The 12,167-nt window shown below is 49.3% G+C and overlaps 1 pseudogene; it reads left to right on the top strand.

Moving 5' to 3' along the window:
* Nucleotides 1-18: 18 nt before the first annotated feature.
* On the top strand, nt 19-10,624 carry LOC133121306 (serine/threonine-protein kinase/endoribonuclease IRE1-like; annotated as a pseudogene).
* Nucleotides 10,625-12,167: the final 1,543 nt, after the last annotated feature.

Genomic DNA, 12,167 nt, shown 5'->3' with positions numbered 1-12,167 from the left:
TCAGTTGATGAGTACTGCATGGGTGTACAGCACTCTGTGTGTGCATGGGTGTACAGCACTCTGTGTGTGCATGGGTGTGCAGCACTCTGTGTGTGCATGGGTGTACAGCACTCTGTGTGTGCAGTTACCTGTACTGTAAATGCCCTCAGGGTGCAGATGACAAATGATGACACTTTTTTTTTGAGCAAACATGGCTGACCTACCGTTATGCTCACGTCATTGTTACATTTCCTTCAATGGCACCTCAATAATTCAATATTGTCAAGAAGTCTACAAACTGGTGAACGTCTGTGTCTGTGTATCTGTATCTGTCCGTGCACACACACACACACACACACACACTCTTGTGTACAGCAGAAGCTGAATGACAGTGATATGGAGGACAAGCCCGCACGGCCGCCGGTCACATCTGTGCAAGAGACGCCTGCCCGGCCGGTGCGCGTGGAGGACCCCGTGGACTCCATGCTCAAGGATATGGCCACCATCATCTTCTGCACCTTCCTCTTGGCTGGATGGGTGGCCTTTGTCATCACGTATCCCAAGGTGAGCTCCTCCTCTGTTACTACTGCTGGGGCGGCCTGTAGCGTAGTGGTTAAGGTAAATGACTGGGACACGTAAGGTCGGTGGTTCTAATCCCATTGTAGCCACAATAAGATCCCCACAGCCATTGGGCCCTTGAGCAAGGCCCTTAACCCTGCATTGCTCCAGGGGAGGATTGTCTCCTGCTTAGTCTAATCAACTGAATGTCAATAATGTAATGTAATGTAATGTACTACTGTGGTTCACACCGAGCCAAGTATCAGGCTTGCTGCTGCAGTGCAAAGATCGTCCACCAGGTAGCATAATTGTACACGGCCCACTTCAGAAAGAGCTCTATAGACTCAGAACGGCTGCTTTTCCTGCCTCCCTTTACCTGGGAGTCGGGTGTGAAGACAGTCTGGCCAATCAGCAGTGCTAATTGTTTAGTCAATTATCCGGGAGAAAAGAAAACCAGGGCTGGATTTGGATGATCCCCGCCCTATACTGCTCTGAGCCTTGTCCACCATGTCCAGATGGAATGACTAAACCCTCCATTTGAATGACTGTGTTGTGCTTGTGTAAAATGGCTGTGTGTGGTTGTAAAATGGCTGTGTGTGGTTGTGTAAAATGGCTGTGTGTGCTTGTGTAAAATGGTTGTGTGTGGTTGTGTAAAATGGCTGTGTGTGCTTGTGTAAAATGGCTGTGTGTGGTCGTGTAAAATAGCTGTGTGTGGTCGTGTAAAATGGCTGTGTGTGCTTGTGTAAAATGGCTGTGTGTGCTTGTGTAAAATGGCTGTGTGTGCTTGTGTAAAATGGCTGTGTGTGGTTGTAAAATGGCTGTGTGTGGTTGTGTAAAATGGCTGTGTGTGCTTGTGTAAAATGGCTGTGTGTGCTTGTGTAAAATGGCTGTGTGTGCTTGTGTAAAATGGCTGTGTGCGCTTGTGTAAAATGGCTGTGTGTGCTTGTGTAAAATGGCTGTGTGCGCTTGTGTAAAATGGCTGTGTGCGCTTGTGTAAAATGGCTGTGTGCTTGTGTAAAATGGCTGTGTGTGCTTGTGTAAAATGGCTGTGTGCGCTTGTGTAAAATGGCTGTGTGTGCTTGTGTAAAATGGCTGTGTGCGCTTGTGTAAAATGGCTGTGTGTGCTTGTGTAAAATGGCTGTGTGTGCTTGTGTAAAATGGCTGTGTGCTTGTGTAAAATGGCTGTGTGCTTGTGTAAAATGGCTGTGTGTGGTTGTGTAAAATGGCTGTGTGTGGTTGTGTAAAATGGCTGTGTGTGGTTGTGTAAAATGGCTGTGTGTGCTTGTGTAAAATGGCTGTGTGTGGTTGTGTAAAATGGCTGTGTGTGCTTGTGTAAAATGGCTGTGTGTGGTTGTGTAAAATGGCTGTGTGTGGTGTGTGGTGCGCCCCCTGCAGAGCGTGCACAAGCAGCAGCAGCTCCAGCACCAGCAGTTCCAGAGGCAGATGGAGGAAAAGCTGGACCTGCTCCAGAGGCAGCAGCTGGTGTTCCAGCCTCCCTCCGACCTCCCGCTGGACCCGGCCGACTTCCTGGACGTGGTGCGGGCGCGAGCTGAGAGCTCCAACAACAGCAGCCCCAGCCTCACCCCTCCGTGCACGAGCTGGGGCCCTCCGGCCCCGAGCAGGACGACGCAGGTAGCCTGCTCTGAACTCCCTTTTCATTATTAGTTCACTTACTTAGCTGACACTTACTGTCGACTACACAGGGGCCAATTCCCCTGGTGCAATGTGTCAAGCACCTTAGCCACTAGGCTACAGGCTGCACCTTTTGCATGGGCGTGAGGGATTCCTCTTGTTTTTTTTTACCCTCCCTCCTTGTGTATTTTTGTGAGCGTTCTGGCACAAAATGGCTGCCATGCTTCACCGAGGTGGGTGCTACACATTGGTTGGGGTTTAAGGCAAGTTCCCCCTCATCACTGTAAAGTGCTTTTTGAGTATGCGAGGAGAGCTATATAGAAGCGTCTCTGTCTGTTTGTCAGTTGGTCTGGTGACATGGGGGATTGATATAAGAGTTGAGAGAGTCAGCCACACTATGGCATGCACCACTCTATCTCTCCACTAGATGGACTTTTGTTCCAGAGTTTGTGATTTTTGTTACTGTTATTTGTTCAGATTTTTATAAGACCTCTTAAGACATAGCATACAAATATTCTCTGCCTGCCACATTTACAGTGAAAACTATATCAGAAATGACCGTTCTGCTGCAAGCACAGGGCGTTTCTTACCAAATTCATTTGAAAGCAGGTCATTTGTTGTGAATAAATGCGTCACTCGTGTCTGATCCCACTCTCTCTGTGTTCAGGAGATGAGGAGTCCAGTATTGTCCGAGTCGGAAACATCTCCTTCAGTCCGAAAAACGTGCTGGGACATGGTGCTGAGGGAACCATTGTGTACAGGTACGTTTCCACACTGTGGCGCGACCAAGAAAAACATCAGTGTGGAGTAATTCCCATTTACCTCTGCAACGTGGTGTGATGACCTGCTCTGAGCCAGTGAGCTCTCTCGGATTAGATTTCGGCCAATCGCCCGTCTTCCCTCTGTGACGCAGGGGTCAGTTTGACAGCCGCCCCGTGGCGGTGAAGAGGATCCTCCCAGAATGCTTCAGCTTCGCCGACCGCGAGGTTCAGCTGCTGCGCGAGTCGGACGAGCACCCCAACGTCATCCGCTACTTCTGCACCGAGCGCGACCGGCAGTTCCAGTACATCGCCATCGAGCTGTGCGCCGCCACGCTGCGGGAGGTGAGGCTCGCCGTGTCTGTGAGACCCCCCACCGTGTACGGCGTGTCTGTGAGACCCCCCCCCCATGTACGCCGTGTCTGTGAGACCCCCCGCCGTGTACGGTGTGTCTGTGAGACCCCCCACCGTGTACGCCGTGTCTGTGAGACCCCCCACTGTGTACAGTGTGTCTGTGAGCCCCCCCACCGTGTCTGTGAGACCCCCCACGTGTACGGTGTGTCTGAGACCCCCCACACGGCCAACTCTGGACCCGTCCTGCCCTGGACCCGTCTGTACCCGTCCTGCCCTGGACCTGTCTGTACCCGTCCTGCTCTGTACCAGTCCTGCTCTGGACCGGTCTGTACCCGTCCTGCTCTGTACCCCTCTGTACCAGTCCTGCTCTGGACCTGTCTGTACCCGTCCTGGTCTGTACCCCTCTGTACCAGTCCTGCTCTGTACCCATCCTGCTCTGGACCCGTCCTGCTCTGGACCCGTCCTGCTCTGTACCAGTCCTGCTCTGTACCAGTCCTGCTCTGTACCCGTCCTGCTCTGGTCACAGATTGAAGCGATTCTGTATTTACAGTGGAGTCGGGGTGTAAATCTCCCCACCTCACTGTGATTAGATTCGTTTGCGATTCTTTAGAAATATTTTGAATTCGGTGCATCATGGAATCTCTCATTTCACCGTGATTCGATTAGTTTGTTGATATTCAATCCATTTCATTACAAAATTATTTTACAAATATGCTGAATACGCAAATGTGACTCATGAAATTGATGTACTTAGTATTAGTGGAATATACCGCGTAAGTTTCTTATTGAAATGATAATTTTAAGCAGTTATAATCACTTGTAACATTCGAAATAAGTTCGAATTTGAAGTTGAATTGCCACCGTAAGATGCACCACAATGCCTTTTTACACCCTACAGTGGATTATGCCACATACATTTGTACAGTTAGATTTTTCCCGTTTAGTTTTCTGTGTGATTGACATGTTTGTCTTCGACCACAAAGCACACAGACGCGCACACTGCGTACTCTCCTGCGTCGCGGGACTGCGGTTCCTCGTGACGGGGCTTGGCTGACGCCAGCGGCTGTGATTGACAGGCGAGGTGACTGTGCTCTTTGTGTTTCTCTGGCAGTACGTGGAGCAGCCGGGCTTCCAGCGTCACGGCCTGGGACCGGTGGAGCTGCTGCAGCAGACCATGTCTGGGCTGGCACACCTGCACTCGCTGAGCATCGGTGAGCAACGGGGGCACCACTGCCGGGAGGGGACTGCAGCAACCAGCGCGTCACAACACGCCGTTACGTAGAAACCCAATGTTTGTATGGAATGGTTGTTGGGAGGCACACACGACAATGGGTATTGTAGTTTATAAGTAAACTGTCGCCCTCTTCTGGTCCGAAGTCCAACCTCCACTCTGCCTCACTTCCAGTAAAACAGTCCCCAAAGATACATTTTACCATCCATCAATCAGATTTATACCAGTGCCAATGATCCCAAACTCTGTTTGTAGTTCTACAAGTTTTGTAACATTTTCCAACTGCCTTTCATTACATTACATTAATGGGTCATAGAACAAACAACCGAACGCGCCAGATAAGGTACAATTCACATATGATTGGTTGCAAGGCCGAGTACACAAGGTAGATAGGTAGATAAGCCTGATTAGTTTGTAACTACCCTGACAAGGCATCTACAATTTCAGGAACTACAGTACCGAGACAAATACAAATTCCTAGGTTAAGGTCGGAAATAGCGCACGGTTCCTCTTTCTGGTGGTGAAGTGTTGTGTGTGGCCCCTGCAGTGCACCGGGATCTGAAGCCACACAACATCCTGGTGTCCATGCCCAGCGCACACGGCCATGATCTCAGACTTCGGCCTGTGTAAGAAGCTGGCCGTGGGCCGGCACAGCTTCAGCAGGAGGTCGGGCGTGCCGGGCACTGAGGGCTGGATCGCTCCCGAGGTCCTGAGCGAAGACTGCAAGGACAACCCGGTGAGTGTGTTCACAGCGCGTTACGCACGCCACATACACACACACACGCTCACCACACACACACACACGCTCACCACACACACACAAACTCACCGCACACGCTCACCACACACACACACACAAACTCACCACACACGTTCACCACACACACACACACACACACACACACACACACGCTCACCACACACACACACACACACACACACACACTCACCACACGTTCACCACACCCGCTCACCACACACGTTCACCACACACACACACACACACACACACACACGCTCACCACACACAGACACACACGCTCACCACACACACACACACACGCTCAACACACACACACACACGCTCACCACACACACACACGCTCACCACACACACACACACACAGGCTCACCACACACACACACACACACACACACGCTCACCACACACACACACACACAAACTCACCACACACACACACACGCTCACCACACACACACACACACACGCTCACCACACACACACACAAACTCACCACACACGCTCACCACACACACACACACACACTCACCACACACACACACACACCACACACGCTCACCACACACACACACACACACACACCACACACACGCAACACACACACACACACTCACCACACACACACACACACACATATACACACAAAAACACACATGCACGCACGCCACACACACACGACACACAACACACACACAAGCAACACACACACACATGCGACACACACGCACACACATGCACCCCACCCACACGCACCCCACACACATAACACACACACACACACACACACACACACAAACCCACGCACACAACACACACACACACACACACACGCCACCCACACACAGACACTAGGGCCACACCCTAGTGAGTATGTTTACAGCACATAACACACACACCCTGACTGGAGACATAAAAAATAGTAAGGATTGGTATCTGTTTCCTTAGAAATGCATTTACAGTCGGCTATTAATAAGAGAATTGGGCGGTGGTCCAACAATGGCCTACCAACGATAATCTGACAAACAAGCTGCAAATGAGCAGTGTTGGGCTGAAAACACTCTGAATCTGTGATTGGCCAGGTGAGCCCATGAGTAGAAATGTCAGTGAACCACTGCTGCGGCTGCCATTGTGCGGTTGCCTGTTTCACCGGTCGCCCACGTCCTGAAAGCCTCATTTAGCCTTCCCCGCACAATGCCTTCAGCAAGTATCGCTTCACAAAATTGACGTATTTTCAACTGACAAACGTGATAGTTCCTGTTTACAGTTGGGAGGAAGTTGTACACACCTAAAGTGTGCAGTGCAGTCACACTCTGCCAGACCAGGCATCTCTTGCGAAATGTGCAAAACCTGTTTCGAGTCATAACACATGGGACTGTGAGCTCGGTGAGATGGGCCCTCTGGTTATCAAATTGGGTTAGTAGCACAATCTGTGTGAGGTTATTAAACAAATTATATCCATGAATGTGGCTTTATTCAATAACATTTCAATTAGTTAATTATGATTTTTTATGATTTTAATTATGATCAGCTGACCAATAGGCTACAAGGAAATATCATGATGTTGTTTTCCTTCAAGAACCCATTAGTCCCATGTCCGAAAAAATTCTGCATTCTGGGAATTCCTCAAAATCTTGTTTATTCTGACAACGCAGTTATCCTAGGATAGGATGTCTTCTGGTTTGCCAGACTGTGTTCATCAGCTCATGTTTGTGAGCTGAGCAGAGCAGGGTCCGTGAGATACTGTGCATTGACCTGAACGGCCGCTGTGCTTGTGCAGACCTGTACAGTGGACATCTTCTCCGCGGGCTGTGTGTTTTACTACGTGGTCTCACACGGCTGCCACCCCTATGGCAAGGCCCTGCAGCGGCAAGCCAACATCCTCCTGGGAGCCTGCAGCCTGGAGCGGCTTCAGACAGACCGACACGGTCAGACCCTCTCTTTATCACACTTCCCAGCGTTCTGACTGTGACACCCTGGATGGGAATGTGGTGCATGCTGGGCCATAAACCATACACACAGCTATGGAATGTTCTTGGTTTTTGTTGTTATTGTTGTTTTTTTGTAATAATAATCATTGTATTAGGTTTTCAGGTCTGGTTTTTTTTTTTTTTTCTTGAATCATTCCGGATGTGGTAACAAATGCCAAACTTCTGAGACCATGTGAAATGCTTTAAAAAAAAGAAAAGAAAAAAAAAGACTTCATTGGGTGTTGATAAAACCGCCAATCTGATCATGTGATGTGTTTTTGTGGGGCGACATTAGCTCAGGCTGTCAGAGCAGGTGTCTGGCAGTTGGAGGGTTGCCGGTTCGATCCCCCGCCCAGGCTGTGTCGAAGTGTCCCTGAGGAAGACACCTAACCCCCAAATGCTCCTGATAAGCTGGTCGGTGCCTTGCATGGCAGCCAATCGCTGTTGGTGTGTGAGTGTGTGTATGAATGGGTGAATGAGAAGCATCAATTGTACAGCGCTTTGGATAAAGGCACTATATATAAATGCCAACCATTTTTGGCAAGGCCTCAGGGCTGATTGGCTGCCTTATCAACACCCATTAGATATTTGAGGTGATGTTTTGTCCCGGAGGTATTTTAATGTGGCCACTGAATTGGTTTACTACTGCATCAGGTATGACCAAAGAAAAAAACCAATACGCCAATTGTTATTGGCTTAAAAAACATTAGATAACTTTCCATACGGTTTATCACCCAGCCATTTGAGAATGTATAGTAAAAGCGAGCATATTTAGTCGGCTAAACTGCAGTTCTGAGTTCTTTCCATTTGACTTGGTTGGGATTACGGAGTGAGAAGTGGCGTCTTGGTGGTGACTAACGCTGGTCCGTTGGCTCTGGTCTGTGCAGAAGGCATCGTGGCCACTGATCTCATACTGCAGATGCTGAGCATGGAGCCCCAGAAGAGTCCATCTGCTGAGAGCGTGCTCAAACACCCCTTCTTCTGGAGCCTGGAGAAGCAACTGCAGTTCTTCCAGGTCTCTCTCTCTCTCTCTCTCTCTCTCTCTCTCTCCCTGTCTCTATCTCTGTCTCTCTCCCTCCATCTCTTATCTCTCTCCTAATCTCTCTGTCTCTCTCTCTCTCTGTCTGTCTCTCTCTGTATCTCTCTTGTCTCTCTCTTTCTCTGTCTATCTCTCTCTCTGGTGGATACACAGTGCTGCATGTACACTCACTGAGCATCTCTGAACACAGAATGCATCAAATCTCTTAAGTAGATTGGCTACAACAGCTGAAGTCTAAAAAATAAGTCTAATAGATGCCTAATAAAGTTCTCAGTGAGTGTATGTCTCATTTGTGTGTTGTGCGCAGTGAGTGTATGTCTCATTTGTGTGTTGTGCTCAGTGAGTGTATGCCTCATTTGTGTGTTGTGCTCAGTGAGTGTATGTCTGACTCATTTGTGTGTTGTGTGCTTCCTGCAGGACGTGAGTGACAGGATAGAGAAGGAGCCGCTGGACGGACCAATCATCCGGCAGCTAGAGGGAGGGGGGCGGGCAGTGGTGCAGGGGGACTGGAGGGAGCACATCACTGTCCCCTTACAGACCGGTAAGCGCTGCTGTCGTTAATGCGTACTACGCTGTCCTAACACCACAGACTACTGCAAACAGTTTTTAGGTAAAATTCTTCAATGTGACTGTGGTGATTCTGCATTTTTGATAGACGTGTAATTTGAAGTATTTTCTGTTTGTTAATGACTTTCAATGATGTTTTGTTCCCGGTAGATCTGCGCAAGTTTCGTTCATATAAAGGCGGATCAGTCCGGGATCTGCTCCGAGCCATGAGGAATAAGGCAGGTTTCATGAGCTGATTGTAATGTGTAGTGAGACTGTAGTGAGACTGTAGTGTGTAGTGTGACTGTAGTGTGACTGTAGTGAGACTGTAGTGTGTAATGAGACTGTAGTGAGACTGTAGTGTGTAGTGTGACTGTAGTGTGTAGTGTGGCTGTAGTGTGTAGTGTGACTGTAGTGTGGCTGTAGTGTGTAGTGTGACTGTAGTGTGGCTGTAGTGTGTAGTGGACTGTGTTATAAGAGATGTGGAATGGGCTGTGAGTTGCATACTTCTTCCCCATTGGGGTTTACACGCGACCTCCATGCATGTGCTTGGTTCTGCTCTTTGAGAAGACGGTGTTGAGCAGTGCACTGATACACCTTCCCCATCCTCCATCTTGTTTCTCCCAACAGAAGCACCATTACCGGGAGCTGCCCGCAGACGTGCAGGAGACGCTGGGCTCCATCCCCGCTGAGTTTGTGTCCTACTTCACCTCCCGCTTCCCCCACCTGCTGCAGCACACCTACAGGGCCATGCATACCTGCGCACACGAGCGCCTCTTCCTGCCTTACTACCACTGCAGAGGGACCCCCGCACCAGCCCCCGCACCTACCCAGCCTGCCCCCACACTAACCCAGCCTGCCCCCACACTAACCCAACCTGCCCCCACACTAACCCAGCCTGCCCCCACACTAACCCAGCCTGCCCCCACACAAACCATGCCTGCCACCACACTAACCCAACCTGCCCCCACACTAACCCAGCCTGCCCCCACACAAACCATGCCAGCCACCACACTAACCCAGCCTGCCCCCACACTAACCCAGCCTGCCCCCACACTAACCCAGCCTGCCCCAACACAATCCCAGCCTTCATCTACAGAAACCGTGCCTGCCCCCACACAAACCCAGCCTGTCCCAACACAATCCCAGCCTTCATCCACAGAAACCGTGCCTGCCCCCACACAAACCCAGCCTGTCCCAACACAATCCCAGCATCCCCCCACACAAACCATGCCTGCCACCACACAAACCCAACCTGTCCCAACAGTAATCCAGCCTGCCCCAACAGAAACCGTGCCTCCCCCCACACAAACCCAGCCTGCCCCAACAGAAACCACGCCTCTCCCCTTACAAAACCCGCCTCCTCCAGTTCAAAACCCGCCTCTCCTTGCACAAGCCCCGCCTCCCCACAGACCAGCCCAGACTGCTCTAACAGAAACCCTGCCTCCCCTTGCACAAGCCCCACCTCTCTCTGTACAAACTCTGCCTCCCCCCAGCCCAGCCCTGCCTCCCCCCAGCCCAGCCCTGCCTCCCCCCAGCCCAGCCCAGCGCTGGCCCGTCCAGGAGGCCCGGAGAACGGACTCCGTGTGAGAGACGGGCGGGTGATGGGGTCGGTCCGTGGCCGCGGCTTTTCGCATTTTCTTGCCTTAAGAGGTGAACGCATTCCAGGGCTGGCCGCCTTCCCCCGCGCCGGTGGGTGAAGAGCCTGCAGCGCTCGGACCTCGCCTCCGGGGGGCGCCTCCCCTTCCCAAGTGCCTTCGCTGCGTCACTGTGGAGCCGGGAAACGGCACTGCCTAGAAGAGCTCGCGAGCACTGTGCTTTCAACGAGTATCACATGGGTCCAGGCGTACCTTTCATTTCGTCTATATTTTTGGCAAACTCCCAGTAAACCCCACCGCCCCGCCCCCCAAAACTGTTGATGGGGCGGGGCGTCATACACTTTGCTTCAGCAAACTTGTGTGAAGCTGGGGACTACAGCTGTTGTGTGCGATTCTCAGTGTTTCTTAGCGAGTGTTATGGGTGTGTCGCATTGATTCTGATAAAGGATGATGCGCTGTGGCCAAAGTTCCTTATCCTCTCGACACTGCCCCTGCGTTCACCTGTGGGACTCCAGTGGGAGTGCTTACCGTCCGCGTGGCCAATACCTTTAACCTGCCTGGAATCTGAGGCATTTTATGGTACAGGGAGTGTTGTGAGGTTTAAATTCCAAAGGTGACCAATTTATTATTGGGTAACTCTTTTGTTTATTGTTTGTCTTTTTTGTTTCGTTTTTTAGATTTTGGGCAGATTTAAAAATCGCCCTCCCGTGTGGTTTTATGTGGTACATATGATATGGCTTCAGGAGATCACCTTGTAAAAGTTTATCAGTTTATTTGTGAAAACTGATGGCTGGCTTTCAGTGCTAATAGTGTTTAAACGGACATATCTACTGTGCTTTGAGGCAAGTACATAGTGCACAGAATCATGAAGCGTCAGATGTTTGCCTCCGTAGGTAAATAGTAGGTTAAAACTATTTTTAAAGGGATTTACAACATTTAAAAAGTATATAATGATCATCGTGGCTATGAGCTGTGCTTGTAGCAGACGGATAACCTCACTGTGAAATATATGTGCAGGAGTATTCTGCTTAAATAAGAGTATGGAAACACAAGAGTAAATGCTGATTCATACATTTGCTTGATTCTGCCCCCATAAAACTCCTGTCTGATGAGGTTTAAAAGCATTTTGCCAAACTTGTATTATCACTTGGCTGCTTTTGTCCTTTCCAACATTTTTTTCTTAAATCTGTATATTAATTGCCTTGTTTTATGTCAAAACTGTAATGTACAGTATCTCTGGGACCAGGGTGTGCAATGTGTGTGTCTCATTCCCAGTCTACAGGTCACCGTTAAGATGAAGGTGTAAATGTATTGTGTCATTTTCACACCCAGAATTCCCACTGCCATCCAGAAGGGTAATACTTGAACATGATACTTCAGGAAGAATTTTACTCCTTTTTGGTGTCTGCTATGAGTAGCAGTTTTCCACAAAATGATTTTATTCAATGAAATACAAAGAAAAAACAGGCATTAACAAATCACGGTATAGCATCCAATATATATTTTGTATTAAAGAGGAAGAGATTTTCACTTTCAAGTTTTTTTTTTTTTTTTTTGCAAATGATTTTGTAATGGATTTCAATTTTTGGATTTGCTTTTCAAATGCTATTAGAATGTGTCCAATGTTTTTTAGTGGTGTTAAGTTATATTTTTTTTTCTCCAATATTAGCTTGTAGTTTTGTTAATTTTTTACGCTCCCCAAAACATTACATGCAAACTGCTGAGATCCAAATAAATAAGCA

The sequence above is a fragment of the Conger conger genome, chromosome 2 (genome assembly GCF_963514075.1).
Source record: "Conger conger chromosome 2, fConCon1.1, whole genome shotgun sequence".
NCBI classification, from domain to species: Eukaryota; Metazoa; Chordata; class Actinopteri; order Anguilliformes; family Congridae; genus Conger; species Conger conger.
The sequence above is the reverse complement of the archived record's forward strand: the minus strand, read 5'-3'. Positions and strand labels throughout refer to the sequence as shown.